This window comes from Hylobates moloch, unplaced genomic scaffold (genome assembly GCF_009828535.3).
Source record: "Hylobates moloch isolate HMO894 unplaced genomic scaffold, HMol_V3 SCAFFOLD_21, whole genome shotgun sequence".
Taxonomy (NCBI): Eukaryota; Metazoa; Chordata; class Mammalia; order Primates; family Hylobatidae; genus Hylobates; species Hylobates moloch.
Genome location: NW_026652296.1, coordinates 34,478,742 through 34,500,145, shown reverse-complemented (window position 1 = coordinate 34,500,145; position 21,404 = coordinate 34,478,742). Strand labels below are relative to the sequence as shown.

The window sequence follows — 21,404 nt, the reverse complement described above, 5'->3', positions numbered from 1 at the left end:
CATGTTGGCCAGGATAGTCTCGATCTCTTGACCTCATGATCTGCTGCCTTGGCCTCCCAAAGTACTGGGATTACAGGCGTGAGTCACTGTGCCTGGCCGACTTTCTTTTTTTTTTTTTTTTGAGATGAAGTGTCACTCTAATCTCCCAGGCTGGAGTGCAATGCCGTGATCTCGGCTCACTGCAACCTCTGCCTCTGGGTTCAAGTGATTCTCTTGCCTCAGCTTCCTGAGTAGCTGGGATTACGGCGCCTGCCACCATGCCCGGCTAATTTTTGTATTTTTAGTAGTGACGAGGTTTCACCATGTTGACCAGGCTGGTCTCGAACTCCTGACCTCAGGTGATTCACCCACGTTGGCCTTCCAAAGTGCTGGGATTACAGGCATGAGCCACCGTGCCCGGCCGGGGAGGGACTTTCTAGCACAAAAGTAATAGGAGAAATTGCAAAAAGATACTAATATGACTTAAGAGAGACTTAAAAAATGTCCTCTATTTTAAGTGGTATAAACAAAATGGAAAAAGCAGTCATTTGCTTTTTCTGGGGAAAATGTTTTCAGTAGACAAAGGGTTAATATCCTTAACCTATGAGAAACTCTTGCAAAAAGAAAAAAAAACAAAATAAAAGTAGAAAAAACAACAAAAAAGAAACTCTTGGCGGGGCGTGATGGCTCACGCCTGTAATTCCAGCACTTTGGGAGGCCGAGGCGGGTGGATCACAAGGTCAGGAGATCAAGACCATCCTGGCTAACACGGTGGAACCCTGTCTCTACTAAAAATACAAAAAATTAGCCAGGCATGGTGACAGGCACCTGTAGTCTCAGCTACTTGGGAGGCTGAGGCAGGAGAAAGGTGTGAACCCGGGAGGCAGAGCTTGCAGTGAGCCGAGATCACGCCACTGCACTCCAGCCTGGGTGACAGAGTGAGACTCTGTCTCAAAAAAAAAAAAAAAAAAAAAAGAAACTCTTGTAAATGAATCAGAAAAACCCAAACACGTACTGAAAAAAATGGGTAAAAGGCACTTAACAGTTCATAAAAGAACTATAGACACATGGATCAAAGAAATCAAGATCAAAACCAGATGTCATTCTTTACATGTCAAATTTGCAAAAATTAAAAAAAAAAAAAACAGGCTGGGCACGGTGGCTTACTCCTGTAATCCCAGCACTTTGGGAGGCCGAGGCAGGTGGATCACTTGAGATCAGGAGTTTGAGACCCGCCTGGCCAACATGGTGAAACCCAGTCTTTACTAAAAATACAAACATTAGCCAGGCGTGGTGGTGCATGCTCGTAATCCCAGCTACTCGGGAGGCTGAGGCAGGAGGATGGCTTGAACCCGGGATGTGGAGTTTGCAGTGAGCCAAGATGGCACCACTGCATTCCAGCCTGGGCAACAGAGTGAAACTCTGTCTCAAAAAAAAACAAAAAACATTCTAGGAATGGCAAATGAGGTTAACGTCATATGCTTTCTTTTTCTTTTTTTCTTACCACTGCACCAATGAAGAAATACATAGTTTTCTTCCCTTGTGCTTTGTCAGTTTGTCTGCTTTCCCAGAAGGAATTGGGAAGCTTTTCCATTTCCCATTTCTTACGAGGAAGGCTGGGAAATGACTAAGAATTTGTCTGGGCCTAGCACCTTTTGGAGAAGAGTAATTTGCTTTTGTAATTTTCTCCATTTATTGTTACTTGTTCAGGTTTTCAAAAAATAGTTTTTGGCCAGTCATAGTGGCTCACACCTGTAATCCAGCACTTTGGGAGACCGAGGCGGGTGGATCACTTGAGGTCAGGAGTTTGAGACCAGCCTGGTCAACATGATGAAACCCCATCTCTACTAAAAATACAAAAATTACCCAGGCATGGTGGTGGGCACCTGTAATCCCAGCTACTCGGGAGGCTGAGGCAGGAGAATCGCTTGAGCCTGGGAGGCGGAGGTTGCAGTGAGCTGAGATCATGCTACTGCACTCCAGCCTAGGCGACAGAGCGAGACTCCGTCTCAAAAACAAAAACACCGAAAAAATAGTTTTCCCCCCAAAATTGCCTGTTTCATCAAGATTTTCAAGTGCATACATGTGCTTCTTTTGTAAATCCTTGAAAAAAATACAAACATTGGGAATGATAGTATAAGGATAAAGGATATAAGGATAGTATAAGGTTAAAAATAAACTTAAAAAACAACATGCAAAAGCATGAAGAATATGTAGTGTTTTGAGTTTGCCCTTGTTTTCAGAAGATATTTGTCATATTCAGGAAGTATCTTTTAATTTGCATTGAAAATGTTTGGTTTTTGCTTTTTATTTTTATTTTTTATTATTTATTTTTATTTTTTTATTTTTTGAGACGGAGTTTCGCTCTTCTTGCCCAGGCTAGAGTGCAGTGTGTGATCTCGGCTCACCACAACCTCCGCCTCCTGGGTTCAAGTGATTACAGGCATCCGCCACCACGCCTGGCTAATTTTGTATTTTTAGTAGAGATGGGGTTTCTCCATGTTGGTCAGGCTGGTCTCGAACTCCCGACCTCAGGTGATCCACCCACCTCAGCCTCCCAAAGTGCTGGGATTACAGGCATAAGCCACCGCGCCCGGCTGGTTTTTGCTTTTTAAATCAGGAGGAAGTGTTTTGTCAGCCTTTTTGGCATCTACTGAATTGATATAATGATTTGGCTGTTCAAAGGTTCTGGGCCTGTTATGATACTGGCCCTGGCATTCTGTCCTTCCTGCTTTTGAAGAGTTAACATCCCTTTTTAAGGAAATGATGGTGAGTCAGTGGTAGATGTTAAATAACATAGTAAGATACACAGATGGCAATTCTGTATTATTTCCTCCCCAGTTTTTTGTTGAATGTTTTCTGTATGAAGTCAGTGTCTGGAAACCACAGCATGTAGTATGTACTTTTGCACATCCTAATTAAGAAGCAACAGAAGCACTGTGAACAGATTCTTGAGAGTTCAGCGGGCCTTGATGGGGGAAAGTCATGTGGCCGTCAATGTGTCCCAAGTGATGTTTCCTCTGACCTGCCGAAGCGCCCGGGCTTTGATCACAGCCCCGTAGCCTTGCGTGCAAAGGAGAGTTTTCATGTTTCCAGAGTGCGGTGGAACCCGCGAATGGGAGGGGCATTTAGCAGAGTGCTCTGCCAGAAGTTCAAGGATGGTTATTGATAGCTCAGTCTTGTTTTTGTTTGTATCGTGATTCCTTCTGCTTGACTCCTTCCTCAGAGATTCCTTTCTCAAAAATGTATTTACATGTTCCCAGTATTAGAACCTCTGACCCAGTTCTGTGGTTTGGTCTCAATACTTGTTCTGTGCAGTAGTAAGTCAAGTCCTTCCAGCCATGTTGCCACTCAGCTTAGAAAAATACTCTCCAAAAACATGTCTTTAAGGAGTCATAGTACTTTCGCTTCCCCATTCAGAATTTTCCCATGATTTGTAGCTAAAAATGACATTCTGTTAATTTGCACTTTGCCCTCATGGAGCTGTTTTTAATTAATAGTTTTTTAAAGGATTTGCAAAAGAAGCATACACATGTTGAAAAATAATTCTAGCTTGTCAGACTTGTGTTTAGTAAATTGAGAAAGTCCCATGATCTTTTCTTATGTCCCCCCACCACTTCAAAGCAGTTTGATCTGTATCCTTGCCAGCCCTGTTCTATGTACACAACTGCATACTATGTAATTATCCTTTTAATAAAAGTGAAATCATAACCACACATATTGTACAACCTGTATTTTTCAAGGAACTGTATTTGTTACTACAATTTAACTGAAAGTAAGCCATTCTTTTAAAGTGTCTCTTTTGTTTTCTTTTTTCATGTTCTTTTCATTATTCCTCTTGACTAGACATTGATGGATGTCACCTTTGTGCCTCCCTTCTGACATTGCAAATTTCTGATAAACATACCTTAAGGCTTGGCATAGTGGCTCGTGCCTGTAATCCCAGCACTTTGGGAGCCGAGGCGGGTGGATCACCTGAGGTCGAGCTCAAGACCAGCCTGGCCAACATGGTGAAACCGTGTCTCTACTAAAAATACAAAAAATTAGCCAGGCGTGGTGGTGGGCACCTGTAATCCCAGCTACTCGGGAGGCTGAGGCAAGAGAATCGCTTGAACCCGGGAGTGGAGGTTGTAGTGAGCCAAGATTGTGCCACTGCACTCCAGGCCTGGCTGATAGAACAAGACTCTGTCTCATTTAAAACAACAACAACAACAACAACAACAAAAAACCCCCCAAAACCCCCGAAAAACCCCCACATAGCTTAAGATAGATTTATGTATAGAGATTTTATTTTGAGAAATAAATTACTTTTTTTTTCCTTGCATGCAAAATGTTTTAGAAAGGGAAAGACATCAGTTTCTTCATTCACATTCTAGTAATTTAAAGTGAGTATTTTTTCCCAAGCAGCAAAAGACCAGTGTTTAGTTTCCAAAATTTAAAAAAAAAGACTCATTAATGGTTCATCGAAGACCAGACTGGTACCAGTCTGATGGCATCTGTGTGCTATTTAACTTGGGACCACTGGCGATTGTTGATGCTAACTTGCCCAAGAACAAATGGTAAAAGTTGATGTCTCAACATAAGGATTTTCTAGTGAAAATCTGGCTAAACTGTTGGTTGCCTTGCACATTTTTCTTCACAAGGGAGGGCCAGGCTCATGGCTGGGGCTGTGATGGCTGTTCCCAAGACAGCCACTGAGTCAGGCTCTGGGTTCCCTTTATTGTGGAACATATGCACAGGTACAAGAGTGGATAAAACATAGCCATTTAATAAATAGTAAAAGAAACATCTGTGTACCTGCTCATATCCCAGTTTGAGAAATAGAATGTGACCAGCTTTTTGAGAAGCACCCTCCCCATGTGCTAATACATTTTTAAGAGGCTTTAAAAGAAAGTGACCTAATTTTTTTTTTTTAAATCAAAGGCCCTGTGCTAGGGAATATGGAGTTTAAAAGTTATCAGTGAAGAAATCCCAACTGAGTGCAAATCACTTTGTTTGCTTTTGTTTTGAGATGGGGTGTCACTCTGTTGCCCAAGTAGGACTGCAGTGGCACAGTCACAGCTCACTGCAGCCTTGACCTCCTGGGCTCAAGGAATCCTCCTGCCTCAGCCTCCTGAGTAGCTGTGACTACAGGTGTGTGCCACCATGACGAGATAATTTTTTTTTTTTTTTTAGAGACGAGGTTTCACTATGTTGCCCAGGCTGGTCTTGAATTCCTGGCCTCAAGTGATCCTCCCATCCCAGCCTCCCTACAGGTGTGAACCACCGTGCCTGGCCCAAAATTGCTTTTTATTTATTTATTTTTTTGAGACAGAGTCTCACTCTGTCACCCAAGCTGGAGTGCAGTTGCACAATCACAGCTCACTGCAACCTCAACCTCCCGCGCTCAGGTGATCCTCCACCTCTCAGTCTCCTGAGTAGCTGGGATCACAGGTGTGCACCACCACACTTGGCTAATTTTTGTGTGTGTGTGTGTGTGTGTGTGTGTGTGTGTGTGTTTTGTAGAGACCACCCTATTGCTCAGGCTGGTCTCGAACTCCTGGGCTTAAGCGACCTGCCTGCCTTGGCCTACCAAAGGGCTGGGGTTACAGGTATGAGCCACTGTGCCTGGCTGAAAATTGTTTTTTTACAGGTGTTCTAAAATACTGTCTTTCAAAATACTTTGTAGAAATGGAGAGTGGATTTTTAAAATTTTATTATTATTATACTTTAAGTTTTCGGGTACGTGTGCATTTTTAAAGAATTGAGGGTGCAGTTTGTGACCCTGCCTAGAGACAGGCTGGGGCCTCAGAGGCAGTCCATAAAAATGAAGTAGTAATACAGCAAATTCTAGGACTGGGCATGGCTGGGTGAAAAATAGACTCCATTCATGCGGAGTGTCTCCTGCTAGGTTTGTTATTACTTTTAATTTACCATTTGCTTTTCTCCAGCTAGGTCTTGACTCCACTAACGGGGACTTCTCATACGGCTTTGAACTTGGACCTTGGTGCATAAGCAAATGTAACTCAGCGAATTGTAATGGAAAGCATATGGACAGGTCTACGCCACATCACTTAGGTGCGTGTAAAACACAATCTCCTGTTGTGTTTCCTTTTTCTTTTCTTACTTTTTCTGAAACAGGTTCTTGCTCTGTCACCCAGGCTGGAGTGCAGTGGCATGATCACGGCTTGTGGCAGCCTTGGCCTGCTGGGCTTATGTGATCCTTCTACCTCAGCTTCCCAAGTAGCTGGGACTACAGATATGAGCCACAGTGCCTGGCTAATTTTTAAATTTTTTTTTTTTTTTTTTTTTTTTTTTTTAGAGATGAAGTCTCACTATGTTATCTAGGCTGGTTTCCAACTCCTGGGCTCAAGTGATCCTCCTGCCTCTACCTCCCAAAGTGCTGGGATTATAGGCATGAGCCACCATGCCTGGCTAGTTATGCTTCATGGTAAAATTGGGCTGGCAGCTCTGTAGCATTAGAACCCTTTTGTACTTGACCTTACCTTTGTACGTTTTTTACATGTCGAGAACGGTCTAAATGCACAACCTTTGGAATAATGAATTGTTAGGTTAATGCTAATGATAAGGTAATGGACTTCTTTAGGCCAAATTCCACATAAGTAGATTAAACTAGAAAATAAACAGGCACAGTCTTGCCACTTATATTAATTACAAAGTAGGAGGTAAATATTTTCAGTTTTCTTTCATGCTTTTGACTTTATTATCAGCAAAAATTTGTTGAGTACCTCCTGCTCTTGGCCCTCCGTGAGGTTTATGCATGAGGACCCTGGAGTGGAAAGAGATTTAAGAATTGTTTCCTAACCCCTTTTCAAGCATTCTCTGCAGTAATTAATGAGACTAACCGCATGTACATTACTAAGGAGCATTCTTTTTTTCCTCCTTTTACTGTTTCCCTTATCCCCAAAGCTTGATGAACATTTTGATTATTTTTAATTTTTTGCCATTATAAGCAATACTGCAATCAAATTTCTTCTTGGGGAAAACATCTTAGCAGTAATAGTGATGGGCACAGTGCATGACCTTTTAAAAATTTGATATATATTGGTAAATTATCCTGCAGAAAAGCCGCAAGTATTTCACATCTGCTGATACATTCTCTCGGATATTCTGCTTCTGGGTGTGGTGGTGCACACCTATAGTCCCAGCTACTCTGGAGACTGAAACAGGAGGATCACTTGAGCCCAGGAGTTCAAAGATTTAGTGAGCTCTGATTGTGCCAGCGCACTCTAGCCTGGGTGGCAGAGTGAGACCCTGCCTCAAGAAAAAAAAAAAAGGATGCTGTCAGATACATTGACTTGTTAAAACTAAATTTATTCAGTATGGTGGATGTAAAATGTTATGTCAGTGTTGTTTTAAAAAAGTTTTATGTGCAGTAAAATTTACTTTCTGTGTACACTTATAAGAGCTTTTACAAATACTTGGAGGGTATCACTCCTTGTAAAAAATTTTTAAGACTTCTTTTTTTTTTTTTTGAGACGGAGTCTCGCTCTGTCGCCCAGGCTGGAGTGCAGTGGCACGATCTCGGCTCACTGCAAGCTCCGCCTCCCGGGTTCACGCCATTCTCCTGCCTCAGCCTCTCCAAGTAGCTGGGACTACAGGCGCCTGCCACCACGCCCGGCTAATTTTTTGTATTTTTAGTAGAGACAGGGTTTCACCGTGGTCTCGATCTCCTGACCTTGTGATCCACCCGCCTCGGCCTCCCAAAGTGCTGGGATTACAAGCGTGAGCCACCGCGCCCGGCCAAAATTTTTAAGACTTCTAATAAAGGCTGGGCATAGTGGCTCATGCCTGTAATCCCAGCACTTTGGGATAAGGCGGGTGGATTACCTGAGGTCCGGAGTTCAAGACCAGCCTGTACAACATGGAGAAACCCTGTCTCTATTAAAAGTACAAAAAATTAGCCAGGCGTGGTGGTGCATACCTGTAATCCCAGCTACTCGGGAGGCTGAGGTAGGAGAATCGCTTGAACCTGGGAGGCGGGAGGTTGCAGTGAGCCGAGATTGCGCCATTGTACTCCAGCCTGGGTAACAAGAGGGAAACTCTGTCTCAAAACAAAACAATGACAACAACAAAAAAACCAAAAAACACTTCTAATAAAGAAGTCTCTACTTACTACTAAAAACAAAACAAGGCCGGGCGCAGTGGCTCACACCTGTAATCCCAGTACTTTGGGGGGCCAAGGTGGGCGGATCATGAGGTCAGGAGTTCGAGACCAGCCTGGCCAACATGGCTGGTGAAACCCCGTCTCTACTAAAAATACAAAAATTAGCCAGGCATGGTGGCGCACGCCTGTATTGCTAGCTACTCTGGAGGCTGAGGCAGGAGAATTGCATGAACTCGGGAGGCTGAGGTTGCAGTGAGCCGAGATCATGCCACCACACTCCAGCCTGGGTGACAGAGACAGACTTTGTCTCAAAAAAAAAAAAAAAGAAAAATACACATCCTGACCTTTTTAATGATTTACCTTGTCAAGCCTGTTTTCTTATTTCTGAAGGAAGAGGACACCTGGCTCTTTTCTTAGAGGTCACCTTTAATACCAGGTCTTTCTTTGAAATCACTCCCTTAGTTCATCCATTTTTCTCATTGGCACTTTCACCATTGCAGTTGCCAAGGTCCTTTTCCTTGGATTAACACAGTAGCTTCTTGATCCCCATTTTGAGATTATCCTGTGGTGTACGACTGCTATCCTCAGCCGTTCTGTGTTGAGTTTGCCTTTCAAGGCTACTTTGACTCCACAAAGAGTTTTCTTCCTTTGCTTCCCTGCCCTCTGACCTCCAGGTGCTGGGGTTACGCGGTTGTGTTCAGCGCCCAAAAGACGCATCATATGCCACCTACCTCTGGACCTCCGTAGTGGCATCTCTCTTGGGATTCCCACCATCTTTCAAGGCTAACCCTAATCTCACTTCCTAAAAGTCATTTCTGACAACTTCCAGCCTGGAGTTCCATTGTCCCTGAGCTCTCCTGCTCAGCTCTGTGGTTGTATGTGTTTTCTCCGATTTGCTAGGTGTCTGGGCTGTACAGTCAGATGGGAAAGAGCCTCAGCATAATGTATCTCCATCTCCTTGCTCCAGCCCACCAAGGGCAGTCAGAGATCTAGTTGGATGGTTGGTGTCATTCCATTTGCAGTACAGATCCTAAAATATCACGCTCTTACTAAACTGAGAAAAGAGGAGGCTTGCTCATACCTTTCATTTTTGTCGTTAATAACATACAGGTGACCGTTTAGTGCCTGGCTTTCATAGCTGAGAACACCCACTCTGCTTGGTGCCTGACGCCTGCAGACTGGGTGCCTGGTTCTGGTTGAAGGGTATTTTAGCATTTGCTAGAACCACCACAGATGCTGTGGAACTCAGATATAAACTGGATCAAACACTTGGAGCAGTAAAGAGAATTTTCTGTTTTATTGGTGCGTGATTTCCAAGAGGCCTTGTATCGGGAAATCCTGGTGTTTTTGGTTTATAGACTTTGTGCTGTTGACGTCAATGTCTCATTTTCTCATTACCAAACATGTTGTATAAAAATGTTGTATTGCTTATGGTTTGATCAGTAGCAACAAGAGAATTAAATATTTACTGGAGAAATTAGGTGGTTTCACAAACCTATGTAAACACTGATGGTGATTACAGAGCTTACATAAGAAGGTAAGGAGGGAAGATAGAACAGTTGTGTAACAGTTTGAAAGAGATTCCAAGCAAATTAGAACAAGTCTGGCCTTTTCAACTGGTTATTTTGAAAAATCAACATGTTAGTGTTGGATTAAGACCAGCTGTTTATAAATTGTCTAAGTTGTTTGCTGATTTTTCTGTATGGTGTTACAAAAAAAACTCATCAATAAAGTTGTCCCATGACTTCTAATGATAATCCTTTTTAAATACACATATGATTTTGTTTTAAGTTTGCCATAAACTGGAACTTGCAGATCAATAGCAATAAAGCCTTTCTGGATTTGAGTAGTGTTTACCTTTGGATGGGCCCTGTGTTTTATTTAGATTTCTTGTACTGGTTCTGGGCTTCCCTCAAAGAGCCCCTGCCTCCAGCCCTTCTGACCTTTCATCTTGTGCTTCTCATTAGCACAAGATTTCTGCTTCTGGATTTCTGCTTTGGTCTCTTTTATATCTGCTTCCTTCCCTCCTCTCAGTTCTGTGTGTGGAAAATTAGGTTATGGCACCTGCTCCCCATCATTTAATCTACCCAGCTGACTGTGTAGGATATTAATGATAGATAGGGTGGGCTTTGATGTTTGGATAAAGATGGCCATGCCTGTGTGTGTGTGTGTGTGTGTGTGTGTGTGTGTGTAAAATCAAACTATCAAAAGTTTACACATTTGTAGGCTGTGATCTTATCACGATTACCCTGGTTGTGTGCACTGAAATAGCATTTTCTCTTTCCCTGGTATCCACATTTTTTAGACTAGCAGTACCTAATACCATTATAATGGAAGTCACATATGTAATTTTGAGGTAGCTACATTAAAGGAAAACAAGAACAATTAATTTTAGTAATATATTTTATAAGCTGATATATTAAAAATAGTATTTCAATGCAATCAATATAAAGTTATTAATGAGATATTTACATTCTTTTTTATTTTCATAGCAACTCTTTGAAGTCTATTGTATATGTTACATTCATAGCACATACCTGTTGGACCAACACGTTTAAGGTGCTCAGTAGCCACCTGGGGCTGGTGGCTCCCACATTGGATAGCACAGTTTAAACCCCACACAGCTTTATTTACCACTGAGCAGTATGTTTTCAACTTCCAAGCTCTTGGATTTTTCAGTATTTCATAATGTAAGCCCCTTCTATTTCAGGGACTATGTAGTAATACATACTCACACTTGAATGATGATACTAAAGCTTCCCCTTCCTCACCTTTTTCCTTTCAAATTTAGATTTTCTGTTGCCTGGAAAATGCATATGAACCAGTTCAACAAGTAAATTGATCTTCCCTGCCGCCCCCTACCCCAGTCTATGTGTATATTTTTCTTTTTCACCCAAGAATCACAAATATGTTCTATAGCTTATAATTTTTTTAAAAAATTTTTTTTGGGGACAGGGTATCCCTCTGTTATCCAAGCTGGAGTGTGGTGGTATGATTATAGCTCACTGCAGGCTTGACCTCCTGATCTTCCTTTTTTTTTTTTTTGAGATGGAGTCTCACTCAGTCACTCAGGGTGGAGTGCAATGGCACAATCTTGGGTCACTGCCTCCCAGGTTCAAGCAGTTCTCCTGCCCCAGCCTCCTGAGTAGCGGAATTACAGGCACATGCCACCATGCCTAGCTAATTTTTGTATTCTCAGTAGAGATGGTGTTTCTCCATGTTGGCCACGCTGATCTCCAACTCCTGACCTCAAGTGATCTGCCTGCCTTGGCCTCCGAAAATGCTGGGATTACAGGCGTGAGCCACTGCGCCTGGCCGAGGGTGATGCTTCCTCTTCAGCTGCTTCCCTGGTAGCTGGGACTACAAGCATGCACCACCACACCTGGCTAATTTTTTGTAGAGACGGGGTTTTGTTATGTTACCCAGGCTGGTCTTGAACTTCTGGGCTCAAGTGATACGCCTGCGTTGGCCTCCCAAAGTACTGGGATTACAAATGTGAGCCACTGGGCCCAGCCAGTTTTAAATTTTGACAAGTTAAAGTTTGGTTGCAATGAATGAGTCTCATTTCTTTTTCAAATAAAGAAGATCTAGGAAATGTGAAGAAGTATAGTAACTAATATTAGATAAAAATAGCCCTTGGAAGAGTTGAGATCCAAGAATAAAAAGGATTTAAGGAAAATTAGGAATCCCTGGACACAGTAGGTTTACTGAATATGAATACCACTTATCTTTTGACCACACCTTTGGTTTTCTAAGTTACTCAGGTGCCATCAGCAAGCCCTTAGGAATGGGAAATTTAGGCTCCTAGTTACCAGGAAACTCTAGCCCTCCCAGCGCTCTCTCCGGGAGCACACTGACTATGTCAATAGGGTGTTTTTTCTCAGCACTGGTGTTGACTGCCAGAATTCCTCTTCTAGTTTGTCTTACCTGTATATTTATTTCAGTGTTGTCTTTAGATAATGGCTCAAGCTTTTAAGAATTATGAAAATGACATATGTACACTGTAGAAAAATAAGGGAAAAAAAACCACATGTAATCCCATCATCTGGAGATAATCATTTACTATTTTGGTATTTTCCTCCATTTTCCTTTCTTTTTTTTCTTTTTTTTTTTTTTTTTTTGAGACGGAGTCTCGCTCTGTCGCCCAGGCTGGAGTGCAGTGGCGCAATCTCGGCTCACTGCAAGCTCTGCCTCCCGGGTTCATGCCATTCTCCTGCCTCAGCCTCTCCGAGTAGCTGGGACTACAGGCGCCCGCCACCACATCCGGCTAATTTTTTGTATTTTTTAGTAGAGACAGGGTTTCACCGTGGTCTCGATCTCCTGACCTCGTGATCCGCCCACCTCGGCCTCCCAAAGTGCTGGGATTACAAGCGTGAGCCACCGCGCCCGGCCTCCTTTCTTTTTTTTCTTTTCCCTTCTCTTCTACTCTTCTCTTCCTTCCTTTTTTTGTTTTCTTCTTCTTTTTTTTTTTTTTTTTTTTTTTGAGACAGAGTCTCACTCTCATCACCCAGGCTGGGATGCAGTGGTGCGATCTCGGCTCACTGCAACTCTACCTCCCGGGTGCAGGGGATCCTCCTGCCTCAGCCTCCTGAGTAGCTGGGACTGCAGGAGTGTGCTACCACACCTGGCTAATTTTTTGGTGTCCTTCATTTTCTGCATGTGTGCACACACTGAAATGGGATTATCAGATTTGTTTTGTAAGCCTGCCTTTTTCTCAGCTTAATAATGCACTCCTTACGTTGCCATGTCAGTCACCCATGTTTTAATCTCTGCAGTATGCTCATATAAGAATGTGCCCACAGTTGTACCAACCAGTCCTGTATTTTAGGCATTAATATTTTCCCCTCCGGTTTTGGATTACTCTTAAGCATTATTTTAATGAACACTCACAAAATGAAAAATTTAAGTCTGTTTTAATTATTTTGCTAGGATAAATTCCTTAAGAGTAAAATTGTTAGGTCAGAGGCTATGTGTATTTTTAGAGCCTTTGATTGGTGATGTTAAATTACCATCTAAAAATGTTACGGCTGGGTGCAGTGGCTCACGCCTATAATCCCAGCACTTTGGGAGGCTGATGTGGGCAGATTGCTTGAGCCCAGGAGTTCCAAGACCAGCCAGGGCAACATGGCAAGACCCCATCTCTACAAAGAATAGAAAAATTAGTATGTGCCTGCAATCCCAGCTACTTGAGAGGCTGAGGTGGGAGGATCACCTGAGCCCAGGGAGGTCAAGGCTGCAGTGAGTCATGATTGTGCCACTGCACTCCAGCTTGGGTGATAGAGTGAGACCCTATCTCAAAAAAAAAAGTTAATGGCAATTATTACTCCCACTAGCAGTATATCCAAAGTGCTTGCATGCTAATGGGATGTTAAAAATTATTTAGTAAATTTACAATTTGTTGTGTAAATTATAAGTGGTACATTTTATTTTATTTCTGCCTTTTTGATTTTTTGCTTTTTTTGAGACAGAGTCTCACTGTGTCACCCAGGCTGGAGTGCAGTGGCACGATCTCGGCTCACTGCAACCTCCGCCTTCTGGGTTCAAGTGATTCTGGTGCCTCAGCCTCAGGAGTAGCAGGGACTACAGGTGTGTGCCATCACGCCTGGCTAATTTTTGTATTTTTAGTAGAGACGGCATTTCACCATGTTGGCCAGGCTGGTCTTGAACTCCTGGCCTCAAGTGATCCACTCACCTTGGCCTCCCAAACTGCTGGAATTATAGGCGTGAGCCACTGCACCTGGCCAGATTTTTTACATTTTTTTTTTTTTTAATAAGAAAGCTTACATATGGTCATATTCCTATTGGCAACACAGAGAATCATATTAAAGGAGTTATGGCAGCCTTAGGGATTCTTATAGCCATGCAGACTACTTTTTTTTTTTTTTGGAGACAGAGTCTCACACTTGCCCAGGCTGGAGTGCAATGGCATAATCTTAGCTCACTGCAACCTCCGCCTCCCGCATTCAGGCGATTCTCCTGCCTCAGCCTCCTGAGTAGCTGGGATTACAGGCGCCCACCACCATGCCTGGCTTATTTTTTGTATTTTTTTTTTTTTAGTAGAGATGGGGTTTCACTGTTTGGCCAGGCTGGTCTTGAACTCCTGACCCTGTGATCCCCCCACCTCAGCCTCCCAAAGTGCTGGGATTATAGGCGTGAGCCACCGTGCCTGGCCTGTGCAGACTACTTCTAAGTGCGTGTGGCTGTGACTAAGGGGTCCTGAAGCCAGCATGCCAGAGCACCTGCTTTCCTGACCTGGTGGCTTGCTGGATACATTTTTAGGTATATACCTTCACTTATTTTCTGCTGATCACAATTTAGGAACTGGATAGACCCAGAAAACGTGGATCCCTGGCTGGCTTCATGAACTTGAGAAAAGCATAACTTTGATAACAAAGGACATTTGGCATGAACTGTGCTCCTTGCTTTGGGAGAATAGCAAAGAGTGCAGTGAGTGGTTTGGATTTTGAGGGATGTGGAAAGGATTTGCTGAGGAATTGATATTTACATTCTCCAGGTATAGCAGTATTTCCAGGTAGAAGGAATAGCAGGCTGTGTCCTCCAGCCTTAATTCAACTATTGTTGTTAGTTTTGAAGCCTTTTTCCTCTTTGCCATCATCTGGCAACTTTTTTCGAGACAGAATCTTGCTCTGTTGCCCAGGCTGGAGTGCAGTGGCATTATCTTGGCTCACTTGCAACCTCTGCCTCCCTGGTTCTAAGCGATTCTCTTGCCTCAGCCCCCTGAGTAGCTGGGATTTCAGGTGCGTGCCACCACACCCGGCTAATTTTGTATTTTTAGTAGAGATGGGGTTTCACCATGTTGGCCAGGCTGATCTCGAACTCCTGACCTCAGGTGATCCACTCTCCTCGGCCTCCCAAAGTGCTGGGATTACAGGTGTGAACCACTGCGCCAGGCCGTCTAGCAACGTCTTGACCTTTCTTTGTGCCCCTTGAATGTTGGCTCCTGGCCTGCCACATTTCTTTCCACTGTGTCTTCTAGCATCATCTCTCAGTCATTGGCTCATCCGGCCACGGGACCTCACTGTCCCTTTACCTTTTGCAGGGAGTTTTACTTCCAGTTTATATCAGCTCTCCAAGGCCCAGTCGTCTCCCAGACAGCACTTTGGGATCCTGAGCTGGAAGTGTGTCTACACACCCTGTCCTCCCTAGCTCTTATTCCTCCCCTTCATCGGTTCTGGTGCTCCGGCTCTGTGGTGCTCTCTGGCTTCCTCTTGCCTCCCCAGTCCTTTTTACCTGCTACGGAGGCCACAGGAAATCATGTGGCTGCCATCTTACTAACATCATGGTCTCCTCCCTCTCTGAGCTGCCTCCAGAACTTGTCAAGCTCCCTCAGTGCCCTGGTCCTACTATTCTTTTTTTTTTGTGGGGGCGCTGGTTGAACTCTGCTGGAGAGAAACCAGATAACAAAGTGACTTTCTCTATTTCACATTATGAGTTCTGGGCTCAGCTGGACTTTGATTTTTTTTTTTTTTGAGACAGAGTCTCGCTCTTTCACCCAGGCTGGAGTGCAGTGGCGTGATCTCGGCTCACTGCAAGCTCCGCCTCCCGGGTTCACGCCATTCTCCTGCCTCAGCCTTTCCGAGTAGCTGGGACTATAGGCGCCCCGCCACCACGCCCGGCTAATTTTTTGTATTTTTAGTAGAGACGGGGTTTCACCGTGTTCTCGATCTCCTGACCTCGTGATCCGCCCGCCTCGGCCTCCCAAAGTGCTGGGATTACAAGCGTGAGCCGCCGCGCCCGGCCGATTTTTTTTTTTTTTAATAATATCATTTTTCTCATCGTTTTTCGTCTTCCATAGCCACTTCCGTCCAATCCCATACCCAGCCTTTTTACTCTTGGCCATGACCTCTGCTTCTTAGTTCATTAAGAAAACAAGTGATCAGATAAGCACTCCCCCAAACTTCCTGCCCTCCTCTCACCTCATGCTGCCTTGCGTAAGGGCAACTGTCTGCGTACATCTCTACCCACAGAGGCTATGAGGCAATCGCTGCAGATGGTTTGTGTGGAACTGTCCGAACAAATTCTAAAAGTTTTCCTATCAGGGTTACATGAGAACTGCTTTTCGCTCCCTGTGGCATGGTGAGAGATTCTCTGGCTGAGGGGGATATGTTTGTGTTTTCATAAAAGACAGTATTTTAGAAGTGATGTGATACTTGGAGGGGGTTAAATCATCCCCAAAATTAAATCCTCTCCCAAGATGATAGAACTCATTAATGGCACAGTCATGGCTGGAATCTCAATCACGTCTTCAGTGGCCTGTCCTTATCTGAAATAAAAATACTTTAGATCAAGGGTGTCCAATCTTTTGGCTTCCCTGGGCCACACATAAAATACTCTATCGCTAATGATAGCTGATTAGCTTTAAAAAATCGCAAAAAATCTCAAATGTTTTCAGAAAGTTACGAATTTGTGTTGGGTTGCATTCACAGCTGTCCTGGGCCGAGAGCTGGACAAGCTTGCTTTAGATAGGTCCCACTCTGGGGGACTGGAGATAAAGAGGGCGTAAAATTTATTTGTAATTAAAAAAATAGATAGGCCAGGCATGGTGGCTCACGCCTGTAATCCCAGCACTTTGAGAGGCCAAGGCGGGCAGATCATGAGGTCAGGAGATCGAGACCATCCTGGCTAACAAGGTGAAACCCCGTCTCTACTAAAAATAAGAAAAATTAGCCGAGCGTGGTGACTCGTGCCTGTAGGGAGAATTGCTTGAATCTGGGATGTGGAGGTTGCAGTGAGCCGAGATCGTGCCACTGCACCCAGCCTGGGCAACAGAGGGAGACTCTGTCTCCAAAAAAAAAAAAAAAAAAAAAAAGATGTATAATCAGAATGTGCATGAGGACAGGCCAGGCAGGGAGAATAAGCCTCCTTCCTGTCTGGTCCTGGTCCCAGTTTCCATCTCTGGAGGCAGCCACTTTACCAGTTTTTGTGTGTTCAGACTGTGTATCCTCTTAAAGATAGTCTTTGGTTAAACGTTTGCTTTTAATTGTGACATTTCAAATATAAAGAAAACAAAAGAATGAAAACTTACCTGCTAGATGCCCAGACCTAATAAATCTAAACATGTCATTTTTTGCTTCAGGTATTTTGTTTTTGCTTTTTAAGGAAATTGAAACATTTCAGATACCTGGTTTGTCCTCTCCGCTAGCCTCATCTCCTTCTTTCTCTTCTTCCCAGAGGTACCTTTACAGTCCATGTCTTTACTTTTGTGTTACATGCTTATATATTCACAAACCAACATATAATAATGATTGCGTGATTTAAAACCTTAAATAGTAGATCTCGTGTGTGTGCATGTGCGTGTGCGCTACAACCTACTTAATCACTCTGGAAAATGTTCCCAAATGTTGGTCCAAGTAGCTAGAGTTCGTTTATTTTAACTACACTATTTTATTTCATTGATTAAACATAGCATAACTTACTTAGATATTCTCCTCTTGACATAGCATAATGAACATAATGACTGTCCTCACCTGGGTGGGTGAAGTGGTGGAGTGTGCTAACTGGCCTTGCTGGATCATAGTGCTTACACCATTTCAACCAACTAAATATTACCAGTGGTTCTCCCAAGTATTTGAACCAATTTTCTTCTCTGGCAACAAGATAGAGGAATTCCTGTTTATTCACAGTCTTGCCAATACTTTATATTACTAAACTCTTATTCTAGCCTTATCTGATGAATGTGAAATGATAATTGTGTTTTAATAGAGATAGGCTATGTGGTTTGTGGATATTCACTAGTTGATGTTTACTAGTTAAAGGTGAATGTTGTTTCCAGGTTTTGGCTATTATAAATAAAGCCACTAGAGGTCAGGTATGATCGCTCACAGTTGTAATCCCAGCACTTTGGGAGTCTAAGGTGGGAGAATTGCTTGAGCTCGGGAGTTTGAGGCCAGCCTGGGCAACATAGCGAGACCTCACCTCTACAAAAACAATGACAATAAAAAATAAATTAGCTGAGTATGGCAGTACACATCTGTACTTCTCTCTACTTAGGAGGCTGAGGTGGGAGGATTGCTTGAGCTCAGGAGTTTGATGCTGCAATGAGCTATGAGCCTGCCACTGTAATCCTGCCTACGTGACAGAGTGAGACCCTGTGTCTAAAAATAAAAATAGCTGATATGGTGACTCACGCCTGTAATCCCAGTGATCTGGAGGGCAAGGCAGGGAGGTTCGCTTGAGCCCAGGCAAGAGCCTGGGCAACGTGACGAAACCTCGTTTCTACAAAAATTAGCCAGGTGTGGTAGCGCACACCTATAGTCCCATCTACTTGGGAGGCTGAGGTGGGGGGATCACTTGAGCCCAGGAGGTTGAGGCTGCAGTGAGCCGTGATTGTACTACGGCACTCCAGCCTGGGTAGCAGAGTGAGACCTTGTCTCAAAATAAATAAATAAAAATAAAAAATAAAGCTATTATTAACATTTATGTACATGTTCTTGTCTGAACATAAGGTTTCATTCAGCCATAGATGCCCAGGAGTAGTATTGCTGGGTCTTATGGAAACATATGTTTAACTTGATAAGAAATGATCAAATGGTTTTCCAAAGCAGTTGTATCATTTTGCATACCCACCCAAGAGTATGAGAGTTCCAGTAACTTGTCAGCACTTGGTATTGTCTTTTTTTGTTCTAGCCATTTTAATAGGTATGTCATACACCATTTTTTTTTTTTTTTTGAGACGGAGTTTTGCTCTTGTTGCCCAGGCTGGAGTGCAATGGTGCAATCTTGGCTCACTGCAACCTCTGCCTCCTGGGTTCAAGTGATTCTCCTGCTTCAGCCTCCTGAGTAGCTGGGATTACAGGCATGTGCTACCATGCCCGGCTAATTTTTTTTTTTCTTTTTGTATTTTTAGTAGAGACGGGGTTTCTCCATGTTGGTCAGGCTGGTCTTGAACTCCTGACCTCAGGTGATCTGCCCACCTCGGCCTCCCAAAGTGCTGGGATTACAGGCATGAGCCACCACACCTGGCCCTTTCATACAGCTTTTTAATCCAAAGAATGAAATTTAAAAATCAGATTATATCTTAAAGTTATTTAAAGTAATTGATTTTTGCCCTTCTTGTTCTTGGATGATCTTTTTTCTTTCTCTTTAATTCAAAATCAGAGCATTGTGTTAGGGTAACCAAATAGTAAAGAGATGGTATAAGTACAGCGTAACATTTGCAGCTACTCAGCCAGGCGCAGTGGTTCACACCTATAATCCCAGCAATTTGGGAGGCCGAGGCAGGTGGATTGCTTGAGCTCAGGAGTTTGAGACCAGCCTTGGCATCATGGTGAAACCTCGTCTCTGCCAAAAATACAAAAATTAGCCAGTCTCATAACCTGGTCTCAAAAAAAAAAAGGTAAATAAACATTTGCAGCTACTGCTAGAAAATTAGATAAGTGTATTTTCTTGCTAAGAAATACATGGAATTTTTCATTTACTAGTAGGACTATTTTATTTCTGGAAAATGTATATTAAAATTTTATAGTGAAGAATGTTAAACCTCCATTTTAATGATGCCATCCACCTACTGGTGTGATTTCTCCCCTTCCCCTCTAGGCTTTAAATAAGATTTAATTTGCGGATACTCATTCCACTACTAAAAAGAGAAGTGCAGAAACTACACGAGTAGGGCAGCAATCTTATTTTACAGAGGCATTTTCGGCTCACTGGTTAGTGACTTTCCTGCACACATACAGCACCATGCATGATCTCCAGTGAGGGGCACAGATGCCAGTGCAGTGATGCTTTACCACTAACCCTTCTACTGCAGCCTGCTAACTAGGACACACTGTAATGTGAGTCTTGAGCTGCAAGGGTGCAGACAGTCTTCACAGTGGATTTGCTTTGAGAGCTGGATGAAGTGTTTTTACTTCATTGCTGGAATTGTGGTATGTGCTTGTCAGCACACATTCTGAATCATGCCTTGAGATTATGGTTGAGTGGCCAGGCTTTAAGTGTCTGCCAAAGAAGCCAATTTAGTAAGTTTTCTTTCTTTTTTTTTTTTGAGATGGAGTCTCGCTGTGTTGCCCAGGCTAGAGTGCAGTGGCGTGATCTCAGCTCACTGCAAGCTCTGCCTCCCGGGTTCACGCCATTCTCCTGCCTCAGCCTCCCGAGTAGCTGGAACTACAGGCGCCCGCCACCTTACCAGCTAATTTTCTGTATTTTTAGCAGAGATGGGGTTTCACCGTGGTCTCGATCTCCTGACCTCATGATCTGCCCACCTCGGCCTCCCAAAGTGCTGGGATTACAGGCGTGAGCCACCGTGCCTGGCCAATAAGTTTTCGATAGTCAATGTGAACAGTGAATTTATTCATTTCACCCAGATGCTTAGCTTTTACCATGAACCTGCTATTTGGTTCCTGTGAAGAAAAATAACTTCAACCCTCTATTCCCCCACCATACCCCCAGGTTAAGAATATGTACTGATCTTGTATTTCCTTTGAAAAATTTGGAAACTAGGGTTGTTCCAAATGTGGTATCTTACTAGTGCTCTTTTGCAGATTTTCTATTTTTTTTTAAATGTCAGTATTCTTTATTCTTAGAATGGACATATTATACAATTTTTTTTCTCGAATGCCAGGTTTCTTTTTTTTTTTTTTTTGAGATGGAGTCTCACTCTGTTACTCAGGCTGGAGTGCAATGGCCTGATATTGGCTCACTGCAACCTCTGCCTCCCGGGTTCAAGTGATTCTCCTGCCTCAGCCTCCCGAGTAGCTGAGATGCCCAGCTAATTTTTGTATTTTTTAGTAGAGACGGGGTTTCACCTTGCTGGAGGCTGGTCTTGAACTCCTGACCTCAAGTGATCCATCCGCCATGGTCTCCCAAAGTGTTGGGATTACAGGTGTGAGCCACCACGCCCGGCCTGAATGTCAGGTTTCTTTATTCTTTTTTTTTTTTTTGAGACAGAGTCTGCTCTGTCACCCAGACTGGAGTGCAGTGGCGCGATCTCGGCTCACTGCAACCTCTACCTCCTGGGTTCAAGTGATTATCGTGCCTCAGCCTCCCAAGTAGCTGAGATTACAGGTATACTTCACCATGCTTGGCTAACGTTTGTATTTTTAGTAGAGAGGTGGTTTCACTGTGTTGCCCATGCTGGTCTCGCACTTCTGGCTTCAAGTGATCTGCCCACCTCAGCCTCCCCAAGTACTGGAATTACAGGCATGAGCCACTGTGCCCAGCCTGAATGTCAGGTTTCTTTATTCTGTTTCTTTCTTTCTTTTTTTTTTTTTTTGGAGACAGAGTCTCGCTCTGTTGCCCAGGCTGGAGAAAAAAAAAAAAAGAGGGAAGGGAGAGGGGAGGGCATGCTTACTTTCACCCA

General features: G+C 43.5%; 1 protein-coding gene across 4 annotated transcripts in view; it reads left to right on the top strand.

Moving 5' to 3' along the window:
* SLC23A2 (solute carrier family 23 member 2) overlaps positions 1–21,404 on the top strand; it is a 152,227-nt gene that overhangs the window by 26,321 nt on the left and 104,502 nt on the right. For 2 of the 4 annotated variants that reach the window (XM_032142776.2, XM_058432692.1), the window contains exon 2: positions 5,910–6,036. The exons of 1 other annotated variant lie outside the window; for it this stretch is intronic. The gene's annotated coding sequence lies outside the window, so the exon portion shown is untranslated. The remainder of the gene's footprint in view (positions 1–5,909; positions 6,037–21,404) is intronic. One more of the 4 variants, XM_058432693.1, reaches the window with a different exon arrangement.